The sequence below is a fragment of the Lissotriton helveticus genome, chromosome 2_2 (genome assembly GCF_964261635.1).
Source record: "Lissotriton helveticus chromosome 2_2, aLisHel1.1, whole genome shotgun sequence".
NCBI lineage: Eukaryota > Metazoa > Chordata > Amphibia > Caudata > Salamandridae > Lissotriton > Lissotriton helveticus.
In genome coordinates this window covers 485,890,307-485,903,616 of record NC_136060.1, presented here as the reverse complement: position 1 = coordinate 485,903,616, position 13,310 = coordinate 485,890,307, and the positions used below count along the sequence as shown (strand labels likewise).

Sequence of the window (13,310 nt, the reverse complement as noted above, 5' to 3'; positions counted from 1 at the left end):
GCCGTGTGCCTGTATGTGTGTGCCTGCGTGTGCATACGCTCGCCTGTGTGTGCGTGCGTGCGTGCATGCAGAGGGGTGGGGGATGCCTATATGTAAAGCGCTCTGATACCTGATTCGGTTCGGGTCTAGTTCGCGCTATATGAAAGTCTGAAAAAAAAAAAATGGCTGTGAGTTACTCTGCGCATGCGCGGGGCAGACGCGCGCTCCCGCGGTGAAAACTGCGAGGGAAACGCTCGTGTCAGATGGTGTCCACATTCCTAAAAAGCGGCAACAATAGTTGTCGAGCAGACACTCTCAATGCTCACGCATTGAGAGTACGTCTGCTCGACCTAACTAGGAGGAGGAATTGCAATCATCTTCAAAGAAACCATTAGCTGCACCGCAGCCATCGAGAAAACAACACACTTCATGGATTACCTACACTTCAAACTGCGAATCGTGCCAAAGTTCACCCTGAATAGAACCCTCGTCGACCTCTTACCTAGACCCAGAGCCAGCTTCATGGACAACATTGCAGACTTTGTCGCGCCTCTCACCATTGGTGAAAAAGCCTACATCTTACTTGGAGACTGCAATTTCCACCTGGAGAAGCAGAATGACGAAAGCTCAGCACCAATCATTGAAAGCCTGGGAAATGTCATACTAACTCAACATGTCACTGGACCAACACATTGTGCAGGGCACATCCTCGATCCGGTCTTCGCCTACATCAAAATCACCAAAGCCACTCTTCTCCTCTGTACCAACCACAACAGCATCCACTTCCAAATCAACATCCCTCGCCAAATGAAACCCGCCGCCACCAGCCAGGCTAGATGTAACTAGAGTTGACTCATGGAATCAAATTGGACGCACACCCTGTGCATGAACGAGCCCAACCCTATCGGCAACCTAAATTGTGACATCAAACAGCTCGACCAATGGACCACAGATTGCACCAACTCCCCAGCTCCCCGCAAAAACAACAAGCAAAAGAGAACCAGGAAGCAAGCGAGTTGGTACTCTGATCAACAACACTGCAAACAACTAGAGAAAAGATGGACAATACATTTCAAAGAATGCAGATAAAAACAAAACTAAAGCAACACAAATGCTACCAACGGCAGGTCAGAGAAACCAAAAAGGCCCTAGTAGAGCGCATAGAAAGCAGCACCAACAGATGCAAAAAGATCTTTCCAATCATCAAAGATTTCATCATACCAGCTTCCACCACAAACAACACTACTCCCTCACAAGATTTATACACCAACCTAACAGAATTTTTCAGCAACAAATTCTGGCCCACAGCCGGACCCCACCAACCTTGCTGCCAGCCTACCCATTGAAGACCTCGGAACACCCTGACCGCTTGGAAAACAGCCACCATGGAAGAGACAACCATTAGGTAAGAGGGGAACCCCTGGAACGATAAAGGTAGAGCAATAGGGGAAAATCAAGGTATCATACAATCTAACACGCTGCTCTACCTATCTGAGTTATATGAACGCTGTTTAAGTCGTTATATAAATAGTCACTCAGGTTAGACCATGTATAAACAAAGAGTAGATGAATCAATTATTGTGACAACATTTTATTCTTGTCTTATTGATATTCAAAAGCAGTAGATCAGTACCAAAATCTATTCTAGTTACATAATAAAATATATTCAACACCTCCTCCTGGTAATCCCCGACTCTCGAAACCTTCAACGGATATAGCGATACCAGAACTGATTATTATCTATATGGCAAACGACACCACCTAGTGGCCGGACGTATCACTTGGAATTTCATCAGTGTTTATTTTTTCACGGACTGCTACAAGGGATAAAAATACCGATTATTCCATCCTTTTGTAGATTCATGGGATCCATCATTTCTGGGTTTTCCACCCACGCGGACCCAACCATTTTTCGCTGGTGTTCAATATGTCTCAGGCCCCATGGACCCCTGAAACGAACGTGTTTTGCGCCCTGAAGAAGGTGACACCCCAAATAGGGGGTGATAATACCGAAACGCGCATCGGCGTGTCTCTCTCTTCTTGTCCCTAACATTTGTTAAACAAATTTGTGCTAATTTAGCCTCCGTTTTCAAATCAGTTTTACTTAGATATATTACTGTTGTTTTGACATTCAATCCAACGAATAGTGGATCGGACTTGACGAATTAGATGGCTGTTTGAAGAAATATGAACATTGCTATTGTATATGTTGTTTTGGGACGTTTTATCTGACCAAGATATATCTATTGGTGATGAATGCTCAGTGTGGATTCACGGTTTGAATGGGCTTTTGAATGTTTGATTGTATGAATGTGGTGTGTTAGGCTGTCAAAGGAAAGTGTCACTATTTGAGCAAGTTGTGGTCTTCTATATATTTTATTATGTAAGTAGAATAGATTTTGGTACTGATCTACTGCTTTTGAATATCAATAAGACAAGAATAAAATGTCACAATAATTGATTCATCTACTCTTTTTTGTTTATACATGGTCTAGCCTGAGTGACAATTATATAACGACTTAAACAGCGTTCATATAACTCAGATAGGTAGAGCAGCTTGTTAGATTGTATGATACCACGGAAGAGACAGCCAACAGCATGCGATCCATCTATTCCTGGGCCCAGACAACTCCCTACCCCATCACATCTTCGACTAAGACTGAAGTGATGGTCTTTGGAAAACATGTTGAGCTTTGGGGTGATCAGTGGTGGCCTCCAGAACTGGGTGTTACTCCCATACCGGTCTCAGAGGTGAAAAATTTGGGGATCTGGCTGGATCCTGCGCTCACCTTCATTGGGCATTCGAAGAGGGTTGCAGGTACATGCTACGGCATTTTGCGAGGCATAAGGCCGGTCCTTAAATACTTTGATCCTCCAACCCGGCAGCTCGTAGTCCAAGCCTCTATACTATCTCGGCTGGACTATGGAAGTGCGCTGATGTTGGGGGCTAACCAGGCTGAGGTAGCCAGACTTCAGAGGGTGCAAAATGCTGCGGCACGGGCCATTGTTGGTCTCCCCAGGCATTGCTCTGTCTCCAGCACTATCTCTTCTCTCCATTGGCTGCCGGTCAGGCAGAGGATCAAGTTTAAAGCACTCTGCCTGGCGTTTAAAATTTTGAAACTTTCTTCCCCACCAGCTCTGGTTAATCTACTGACCCCTTATATCCCTCGGAGATCTCTTAGATCTGAGGCTTTGCATTTGGCGATCTGCCCCCGATTTAAACTCAGCAGAATGGGTGGACGCTCTTTCCGGGTGCTTGCTGCAGGTCTATGGAACTCGCTTCCAGCGCACACCCGTGCTCTGAATGATCTGTTCATTTTTAGGTGTACTATTAAGACGCTCTTGTTTTCTACTTCTGAGTAGCCTTCTTTTATTCTGCCTGTTATGTTACAGTACCTGTCTGAGCGCCTGGACGCCCCTTTGCTGGGGTATCAGTGCGCTTTACAAATATAAATAACATAACATAACATAACATAACATGGGCGCCTACCCAACCAGCGAAGTTCTTACCCGCATCCTGAACTCACTCACTATTGCAATGTTCCAGACGACCTGGAAACACGCAGAGGAAAACGTACAACAGAAAAAACCTTCAGCTGATCCCACCCAGCTAACAAATTATAGCTCGATCGCCCTTCTTCCCTACCCAGCCAAAGTAATGGAGAAGATTATCAACAAGCAGCTCACTCAACTCCTCAACATGAACCAACTCTTAGACACCCCCCAATCAGGCTTCCGAGCCAACCAAAGCTCCAGAACTGCCCTTATCACAACAATCAACGACATCAGGATGATCTGTGACTGAGGAGGAATAGCAGCGCTCATTCTGCTCGACCTACGGGCAGCCTTCGACACGGTCACCCACCCAACCCTCATTAGAAGACTTCACGGTCATCCAATGACCTGCACTCAACTGGATCCGATCCTTCCGTACAGAAAGAACACAAAGAATCAGCCTTCCACTACACACATCGGAAGCCAGGACCTTAATCCATGGATTCCTCCAAGGATCATGTCTCAGTCCAACAACTACATGACTCTACTGGTAGACCTCATCAGATCGCGTGGCATCAACATTCATTCATACACAAATGACACTCAATTGATACTCTCCATGTCGGAGAAGACCCCTACAATAAAAAACGGTGTCACCACCTGCAAGTCTGCTGTGGCCACCTGGATGAGATCCAACTGCCTAAAGCTCAAAACAGACAAGATCAAAGTGGTAATCTTTGGCATGGGACTCCACCTGGCGACCAGAAGATCTCGATCCCACGCTAGTCCCCGCCAACCACACCAGGAACCTAGGAATCAATCTCGAGGGCAGACTTAACATGTCAGCCCCGATAAACGTACCCATGCTAGTCCCCGCCAACCACACCAGGAACCTAGGTATCTATCTCCAGGACAGACTCGACATGTCTGCCCCGGTAAACATAGAGACCTCCACCTGCTTCCACATCATGAGGATGTTATGGAAAATCTTCAAATGGCTACCCCGGAACACCAGGGAAACATGAACATAGGTCTTGATTACTAGAAGACTCGATTATGGCAACACACTCTATGCGGGAATCACCAAACGGCTCCTGAACAGGCTCCAAACCACCCAAAATCCTGTAGCAAGACTCGTCCTCACTTCCGGCTGCACCACATGTTTACACACCTCAAGCGACTTCACTGGCTCACCATACACAAGAGCAGTCAAGTCCAACTAATTGCACACATATACAAACCATTACACAACATAGGAAGGCCTACCTCAACAGCGGCATACACTTCCACCACCCCTCCAGACACCACTGATCTACCAGACGCTCAGTAGCACAGGTACCCCGCACACACAAGAACAGAACTAGATGTTGCGTCTTCTCTCACATGTCCCCCAAAGCCTGTAACATCCTGCCACAGCAAATTAGAGCCGCCTCATCGGTTCTCAAGTGCCGCAAGAAACGGAAGACCTGGCCCTTCAAGTAATCTCCACCAGGTAGGGCACAGCACATCCACCTGCAAAGCGCCTGGATACCCTTGTGGGTGATTAGTGCGCTATACAAATAGGAATAACAACATCCCAGAGATGAACCCGGCTCTCGAGGACCGACCTTGGACACCAGAGGGTTTGAGGACATATAATCAGTGAGATGAGGGGTGAGTTTAGGGTGGGACAGATAGGGTAAGGAAAGTAAAGCGGAAGTGCTGGAATTTACTGATCTTTTGACTGGGTGTGAGTGTTTAATTGGTTCAGATGCTCCGTCCATCACCACCCCCTTTTGTACCGCTTTGTTCGCCATACGTTGGCAGGGTATGCTCAGACGTGAGTCCCTTGCTCACTTTGCCACTGGATTCAAGCAAGCCGGGCTGAAGACGGCTGGAATGCCAGAAACCGGTCCTGGGAAGCTTGTTTCCTGTCCAGGGAAGGCATGGCTTGGCAGTTCGGGCTGGACTGTTCCCATGAGGCACAGGGTCAGACTGATTTGCATATAGCCATGTCTGAACTGGGGTGGCAGAGTGGGCTAAAGAACGGTGATGGATCAAACCCAGATCTGTTGACTGGGTGTGAGTGTTTGATTGGTTCAGATGCTCCGTCCATCACCACCCCCTTTTGTACTGGAATTTACTGAACAGCAAATGCATTTTGGGATTTGCCCTCCGGTTTCATGGAACGACCTCCCTCTCACTTTTTGAGACCTCCCTCAACACACCAGAGCTTCACCCTCACTTCTTGAGCGCTGCAAGAAGCTGAAGACCTGGCTCCTCCTATAAGCACCTTGGGGACCACACACCTGCCTCAGCGCCTCGATATCGTCCTGGGTGATTAGTGCGCTATACAAAGCAACATAACATCTCAATTGACCAAGCTGAGAAAAAACACAAGCTGCAATGGTTTTGGCAGAGCCAGTTTCTGGTTGGAATTGATTGGCCATCCTAATGTCGAGCCGGGGCTTTAAATGTAACCACGTCACTGGTGTGATAGGAACAAAACACAACGCCCGCCTTTAAGGGCAACTCTGTTCTAGGCAAAACGGCTTCACAAAATAGCCATGTGCAGAGAAACCCCCCGGAGGAGAGAGGAGCTACTCACGGTCTGTGCTTCCGGGATCGCCGCCTCCGAGGCTGTCAAAGTCTCCTTGCTCCTGACTTCATGTGAGGCACGCCCCGGCCCCCCCCTCCCGCGGGGGAGGGAGGGATGGAGGGCAGTCCTATCCCTGGGCTGAGAGCCAGGGATGGGCCGTGAGCAGGAGGGATGCTGGGGCAGAGAGGGCTGTCCTTGTCCTGGGCTGAGAGCCAAGGCTGGGCAGGGAGCAGGAGGGATGCTGGGGCAGGGAGGGCAGTCCTGGCCCTGGGCTGAGAGCCAAGGCTGGGCAGGGAGCAGGAGGGATGCTGGGGCATGGAGGGCTGTCCTTGTCCTGGGCTGAGAGCCAAGGCTGGGCAGGGAGCAGGAGGGGAGGATGCTGGAGCAGAGAGGGCAGTCCTTGTCCTCGGCCGAGAGCCAGGGATGGGTCGTGCTGAATGAAGTCGCAGCCTCTGTGCGCCCTTTGACATTATCCTGCGCCCTCCCATTTTATGCAGTGACTGTGGGGTGTGTTTCGCCAGGCGTGCGTCATCGCAGAACGGAAACGGAACACTGTTCTGTTTACTTTCTGAACTATTAATTGCAGGATGAGTCAGTGTTACCAAGGACTTGGAGGTTCCTTGAACAACTGATGCATTCTGGGAGTTGTAGTCCTGGGTATATTTTGCTGTTCCATTTAAACTAAGACAAGCCACGACTTGTAAAAGGAAACCCCACACTGGAGCAGCGGGTCCTGGGGGCATTGAGTCATCTGGTGATGTTAACTGACAAATAACTCTTCTTGACTTCATTTAATAACCCAATGCACTACAGATCTATTATTATAAAACTAAACATGTGAGGAGTTTAGCTGTTCCAGCTGTCCCCGGGGGTGCAATGGGCGTTTGCGCCTGCTTTGCATGACCCGTGGGCACCTGGAAATACGGACGAGTCCGCAAATGCTTGTGCAGCCCCTTCTGTAATACCAATAGCGCTGTTGCACATACAGTGCCAGCACTATCTTCAGGGGGCGGTCCCTCATTTGCATAGGAGCGTGGTCCCATGCAAATGAGGGAATCCCTTCGCCTCTGCTCCTGCCCTGTATTACCAAAGTGGGTGCAGAGGCAAAGAAGTCCTCAGGACGAGCCCGTGCGCCTCCTGAGAGCATCCCTCTGCAAGTGGTAAAGGGGGTTATGTGGACCCCCAGACATCCACTTGCAGGCGGGTGCAGTCAATGACTGCCCCCGCCTGCAAGGGGATCTCTATTCCCCTTGTAAAAGTACAGGCCGGTTGCCGCCTGCACACTGAAACACGGAGCAGCTTTAAAGCAGCCGCTCCGTATTTCACGGGAATGCGTTGCCTTGGTGGCAGCGCATTCCCCATAATGCGACGCATTTTCTTTCATTGCATAGGGTGCACCTTTTTAAAGGTGCGGCCAGCGTAATGAAGGAAAATGCGCCGCATGTGTATTGCGGCCGCAAGTTCTATGCTTTCTGGTACATGTCGTTTTGAAAAAGGAACTATAAATACCAGGGGCCGCATTACAGACAAGACGCGTTTTCATTGTTTCCGCCGGGCGCAACTTTTAAAAGGTGCACCCGGGACAAACAATGAAAATGCACCCTATTATGGCTGCACCCAGGGCAGCCATGAACTTGCACTGTCAGGGGGGCAGGGCATCCGGTAAAAAAAATGGAACGGCTGCTTTACAGCCGCTGAGTGTTTTCCCAGTGCAGGTGGTACCCGCCTGCAGTTTTAAAGGGGATTAGAGATCGTGTGCAGGTGGGTGCAGTCAGTGACCGCACTGGCCTGCAAGGAGATGTCTAGGGGGTCCATGGAACCCCCTTCCCCACCACCAGAGGGCTGCCCTCAGGAGGCGCACTCACACTGTCAGTGCGCCTCCTCAGGACTTCTTTGCCTCTGCGTCCGCATCTGTAATACAGCGCGGTTGCAGAGGCAAAGGGATTCCCGCATTTACATGGGGCACACTGCCATGTAAATGAGGGAACACCTCCTGAAGATAGCGCTGGCGCCTTATGTGTGCCAGCGATATTGGTATTACAGAAGGGGCCGCACAAGCGTCATATATATATATATATATATATATATATATATATATATATATATATATATATATATATATATATATATATATATATTACCTACTGGCGGTCGCCAGTAGGTATATATAGTTAGGATTTTTTCTCTATGGGTTTTTTGAAAATTCTATGTCTAATAACTTTGGCGTTTGTGGACGGAATCGGCTGAAATTTTCAGGAAAATGGCACATTTTGTTTCTGAGCAGCCCTTGAAAATTTGGGGGGGGTTCGTCCAGTGGGGGCCGAGAAAAAAGGGGGGTCCCAAAACGTGTTTTTAACATTGAGTTTTCCATAGGGCGGTTGGCCTCACTTTTAGCCCGAACGGCTGAATGGATTTGCACGAAACTTGGCAAAATTGTAGGGACTGGTAGCCCGATGTGCCTTTTGTAGGTCTCAATATATGTGCTCCAGTGGATTTTGAGAAATTAACGTTTAAAAAAAGATATATATCTGTAACAGCGGACCGGTTAGCGCTCTGGTTCGCGGACTTTTCGCGCAACGGAGCTTTGTGAAACGAAGCTGATTGGTTCTCCGGCGTCTGTCAACATTCCAAACAGTCCGTAGCGGCCGCCATCTTGTCTCTCGGTAGGATCGAGAGACAAGAGGAGGTCAAAACAAAGGGGGAAATAACTATAAGGGGGCATAGTAGATCCTCGCTGACCCCCTAGGTTTGATGTGGAGGTTTTAAAAGGGCCCCGCGGGGCAAAAAAAAATAATAATAATAATAATCGAACGGCTGAATGGATTTGCACGAAACTTGGCAAAATTGTAGGGACTGGTAGCCCGATGTGCCTTTGCTAGGTCTCAATATATGTGCTTCAGTGGATTTTGAGAAATTAACGTTCAAAAAAAGATATATATCTGTAACAGCGCACCGCTTCGCGTACTTTTCGCGTTACGGAGCTTTGCGAAGCGAAGCTGATTGGCTCTCCGGTGTCTGTAAACATTCCAAACAGTACGTAGCGGCCGCCATCTTGTCTCTCGGTAGGATCGAGAGACAAGAGGAGGCCAAAGCGAAGGGGCAAATGACCATAAGGGGGCATAGTAGATCCTCGCTGACCCCCTAGGTTTGATGTGGAGGTTTTAAAAGGGCCCCGCGGGGCAAAAAAAAAAATAATAATAATAATCGAACGGCTGATGACCATAAGGGGGCATAGTAGATCCTCGCTGACCCCCTAGGTTTGATGTGGAGGTTTTAAAAGGGCCCCGCGGGGCAAAAAAAAATAATAATAATAATAATCGAACGGCTGAATGGATTTGCACGAAACTTGGTAAAATATTAGGGACTGGTAGCCCGATGTGCCTTTGCTATGTCTCAATATATGTGCTTCAGTGCATTTTGAGAAATTAACGTTCAAAAACAAGATATATATCTGTAACAGCGCTCCGCTTCGCGGAGATAAAATTATATGTGTATTACCTAGCTGTTGCTAACACCAGTTAGCGACGGCTAGTAGGAGATAGCGACCATCTTGGGTCCCACTTTGCATGTGAGTGATATTTATCACTAATGACATGCAAAGTGGGCATGCCAAGATGTTAGCGACTGGAAACAGTCGCTAACATCGCTATCTCCTATTATCAACTTTTGGAAATATTCGAGATAAGCGCGAATATCTCCAAAAAGTAACAGCTGCCCTGAGCAGTTCTTAGCCATGTTATCCAATGGGAGGTGGATAACATGGCTAAGAGCATTAGCTCGGTAATGCATGAATATCGCGGAGTTTTCAGCGACATTAATGCATTGCGCTCGTTTTTTATCGTATTTGCGATAAACCTTGATAATAGCAAGGTTTATCTGCGATAATTTCTGACGGTAAAAAAATCTTTGCAATGCATCGTTAGGGATAAATATCGCTTAACTTTGGTAATATGCCCCAACGTCTGTTAACGTTCGATTCGAAGGAAATCAGGAATTGTTGAAAAACATTGTGTGCGCCATCTTGTCTTTTTTCAAATGCCACACTTTTGTCGTGCACGGCAGCCATTTTAGATGCCTTGACCAGATCCACTCTGTGAACGCTGTCGATCCTTAGCATGGCTCCCCACCCTCGCAAGCATCTCCCCCAGGCAGTGGTCACCCCCGCTCTCTGTTTTATGCATGGGTAATAAACCTCCCCCCATCTGCGCTGTTCTTCCCTGAGAATCACACCCTGTGCCCGCCCGACACCTCCCTTTCGCCCTATTCACTACCGCACCCTCTGACACTCCTTTTCCTCTGTGTCCGATTGTCCAGGCCGGTCCTAGGCTATCAGCTAGCCCTGCAGATGTAGTTTATGGCCACAGCTGTAAAGAATCACCCGTCTTCAAAGGAGTTATAGTAGATCAAGGCCCACACTCGATGAGATCCGTCACAGCAGAAGCGTTGCTATTATCTGAAAACCATTCTGTATTGTGATTGGGGAGGGGACCGAGCGTGAAGCGGAAGATTCCAGGGATGACTCTTTGTACATCAAAGTTTTTACAATTATGTGTCACATTAAAAATATATAGCACTCCGACAAAGTAGTAAGATTATAAAACTTTAATAATTTATAAATATATACAAGAAAACAAAAATAGTAATAACATATAAACATTTTTAGAGAAAAACAACGAAGTAGCGGTCGGCTGTGCGAATAGTCCCAACGCAGCACAACGTCCAGATTTCCGGCGTGGGGCGTCGCGGGGGGTGGGTGATCAGTAGCAAACTGTTGTGCGAATAGTTCCAAGGCAGCAGAACGCGCCGAAATCTAGATGACACAAAAGTGATGTCTAGTAAGTTGCCACCCAGCAAATAACGGCGTGGGGCGTCGCGGGGGGTGGGTCATCAGTAGCAAACTGTTGTGCGAATAGTTCCAAGGCAGCAGAACGATGGCACCAAGGTGATGTCCAGTAAGTTGCCGCACTGGTTTTGGTATCCTACAATGCTGCTCCGAATAACGGCGTGGAGCGCCCCGGGGGAGGCGGCGTGAACGGGCCTCTCCAGGTGGAGTCTCGTCTGTTGTAGTGGGGCGCCCCTTTACCGTTTCAGTTGCCATTCCGTCCGCTTTTGGTCCACTGTGTCAAAATCCGCCATTCAGCTGAGTTGCGCCCACTCTTGCGGTGCAGCGATAGGCGGCTGTCACAGGACTCTCAAAATGGCGGCAGGCTGTTTCCTTTTTGGGCCTGGTCCACTGAAATGGCCCTGGGACACCTTGGAAATCGGACGCTTGTCTGCTAGGTCTTGGACCCCATTCTCGAAAGCGTCCCCTCCGCCTTGAGAATTCATCAAAAGTTTTGGGGGCCCCGACTCCTGCAGGCTTCTGGTGGGGAGCGGCTGCCATGATTGCTCGCGGAATGACCACGACGGAGCTACGAGATGGTGGTGCTCTCATGGTGACGCCAGCTTCAGTCTGAAACATCCAGAAACAAGGTGGGGCTTTCATCGTTTGGGGGGAAAAAAAAGTTTTCATCCAATGAAAAGTGTTGTTTTTAGGTCATATGATCAAGCCTTCCATCATTAGGAAACCAAAAGTAAAATGAACCAATGAAAAGTTTTATAAACAAGTCACATGACCTGTTATGCGGCATAGGGTATAAAATGCGGAGAAAATACGTTGGCACGTGAGGCGGCGTCAGTAGCGGACCGATGTGCGAATAGGCCGAAGGCAATACAACGCGCCAAGATCCGGATGGCATCGAGGTGGTGTCATAGTTGAGAGTTCTGAGCAGCGGTTGTAACACTGTCTGAAGCTTATTTGCAGCTGCTGCAGCTTCACTACGCGCCAAGATCCGGATGGCACCGAGGTGGTGTGTAGGAAGTTGCCGCACTGGTGTGGCCATCCTACAATGCTGAAAGTCGGCGTGGGGCGCCCCGTTGGCCTGTGAGTTTGCGTCAGTAGCGGACCGATGTGCGAATAGGCCGAAGGCAGCACAACGCGCCAAGATCCGGATGGCACCGAGGTGGTGTCTAGTAAGTTGTCGCACTTCTGTGGCCATCCTACAATGTTGAAAGTCGGCGTGGGGCGCCCCGTTGGCCTGTGAGATGGTGTCAGTAGCGGACTGATGTGTGAATGGGGCCAAAGGCAGCGCAACAATATTTTCTACTATATTTCCGGTGTAGAAGAGACCACAAGGCGCTGAGATGCCAAGATCCGGATGGCACCGAGGTGGTGTCTTGCAAGTTGTGGTACTGGTGTGGCCATCCTACAATGCTGAAAGTCGGCGTGGGGCGCCCCGTTGGCCTGTGAGATGGCGTCAGTAGCGGACCGATGTGCGAATAGGCCGAAGGCAGCACAACAATATTTTCTGACTGACACCACAAGGCGCTGAGATGCCAAGATCCGGATGGCACCGAGGTGATGTCTAAGTTGCGGACTGATGTGCGAATGGGGCCAAAGGCAGCGTAACAATATTTTTTGTATGGAAGATACCACTAGGCGTTGAGATGCCAAGATTCGGATGGCACTGAGGTGATGTCTAGCAAGTTGGTGTGGTCATCCTACAATGCTGAAACTCGGCGTGGGTCACCCCATTAGCCTGTGAGATGGCGTCAGTAGCGGACCGATGTGCGAATAGGCCGAAGGCAGCACAACGCGCCAAGATCCGGATGTCACCGTGGTGGTTTCATAGTTGAGAGGCACTTCATCTGCAGTGGGGCGCCGAGATCCGGATGGCACCGAGGTGATGTCTAGCAAGTTGCTGTACTGGTGTGGTCATCCTACAATGCTGAAACTCGGCGTGGGTCGCCCCATTAGCCTGTGAGATGGCGTCAGTAGCGGACCGATGTGCGAATAGGCCGAAGGCAGCACAACGCGCCAAGATCCGGATGTCACCGTGGTGGTTTCATAGTTGAGAGGCACTTCATCTGCAGTGGGGCGCCGAGATCCGGATGGCACCGAGGTGATGTCTAGCAAGTTGCTGTACTGGTGTGGTCATCCTACAATGCTGAAACTCGGCGTGGGTCGCCCCATTAGCCTGTGAGATGGCGTCAGTAGCGGACCGATGTGCGAATAGGCCGAAGGCAGCACAACGCGCCAAGATCCGGATGTCACCGTGGTGGTTTCATAGTTGAGAGGCACTTCATCTGCAGTGGGGCGCCGAGATCCGGATGGCACCGAGGTGATGTCTAGCAAGTTGCTGTACTTGTGTGGTCATCCTACAATGCTGAAACTCGGCGTGGGTCGCCCCATTAGCCTGTGAGATAGCAGTTCTTTGGA

General features: G+C 49.2%; 1 protein-coding gene across 1 annotated transcript in view; it reads right to left on the bottom strand.

The window, feature by feature from the left end:
- The window catches only part of LOC144821555 (uncharacterized), a 61,946-nt gene extending 55,865 nt beyond the window's left edge, over positions 1 to 6,081 (bottom strand). The window contains exon 1 of the mRNA XM_078678740.1: positions 6,062 to 6,081. The gene's annotated coding sequence lies outside the window, so the exon portion shown is untranslated. The remainder of the gene's footprint in view (positions 1 to 6,061) is intronic.
- Positions 6,082 to 13,310: the final 7,229 nt, after the last annotated feature.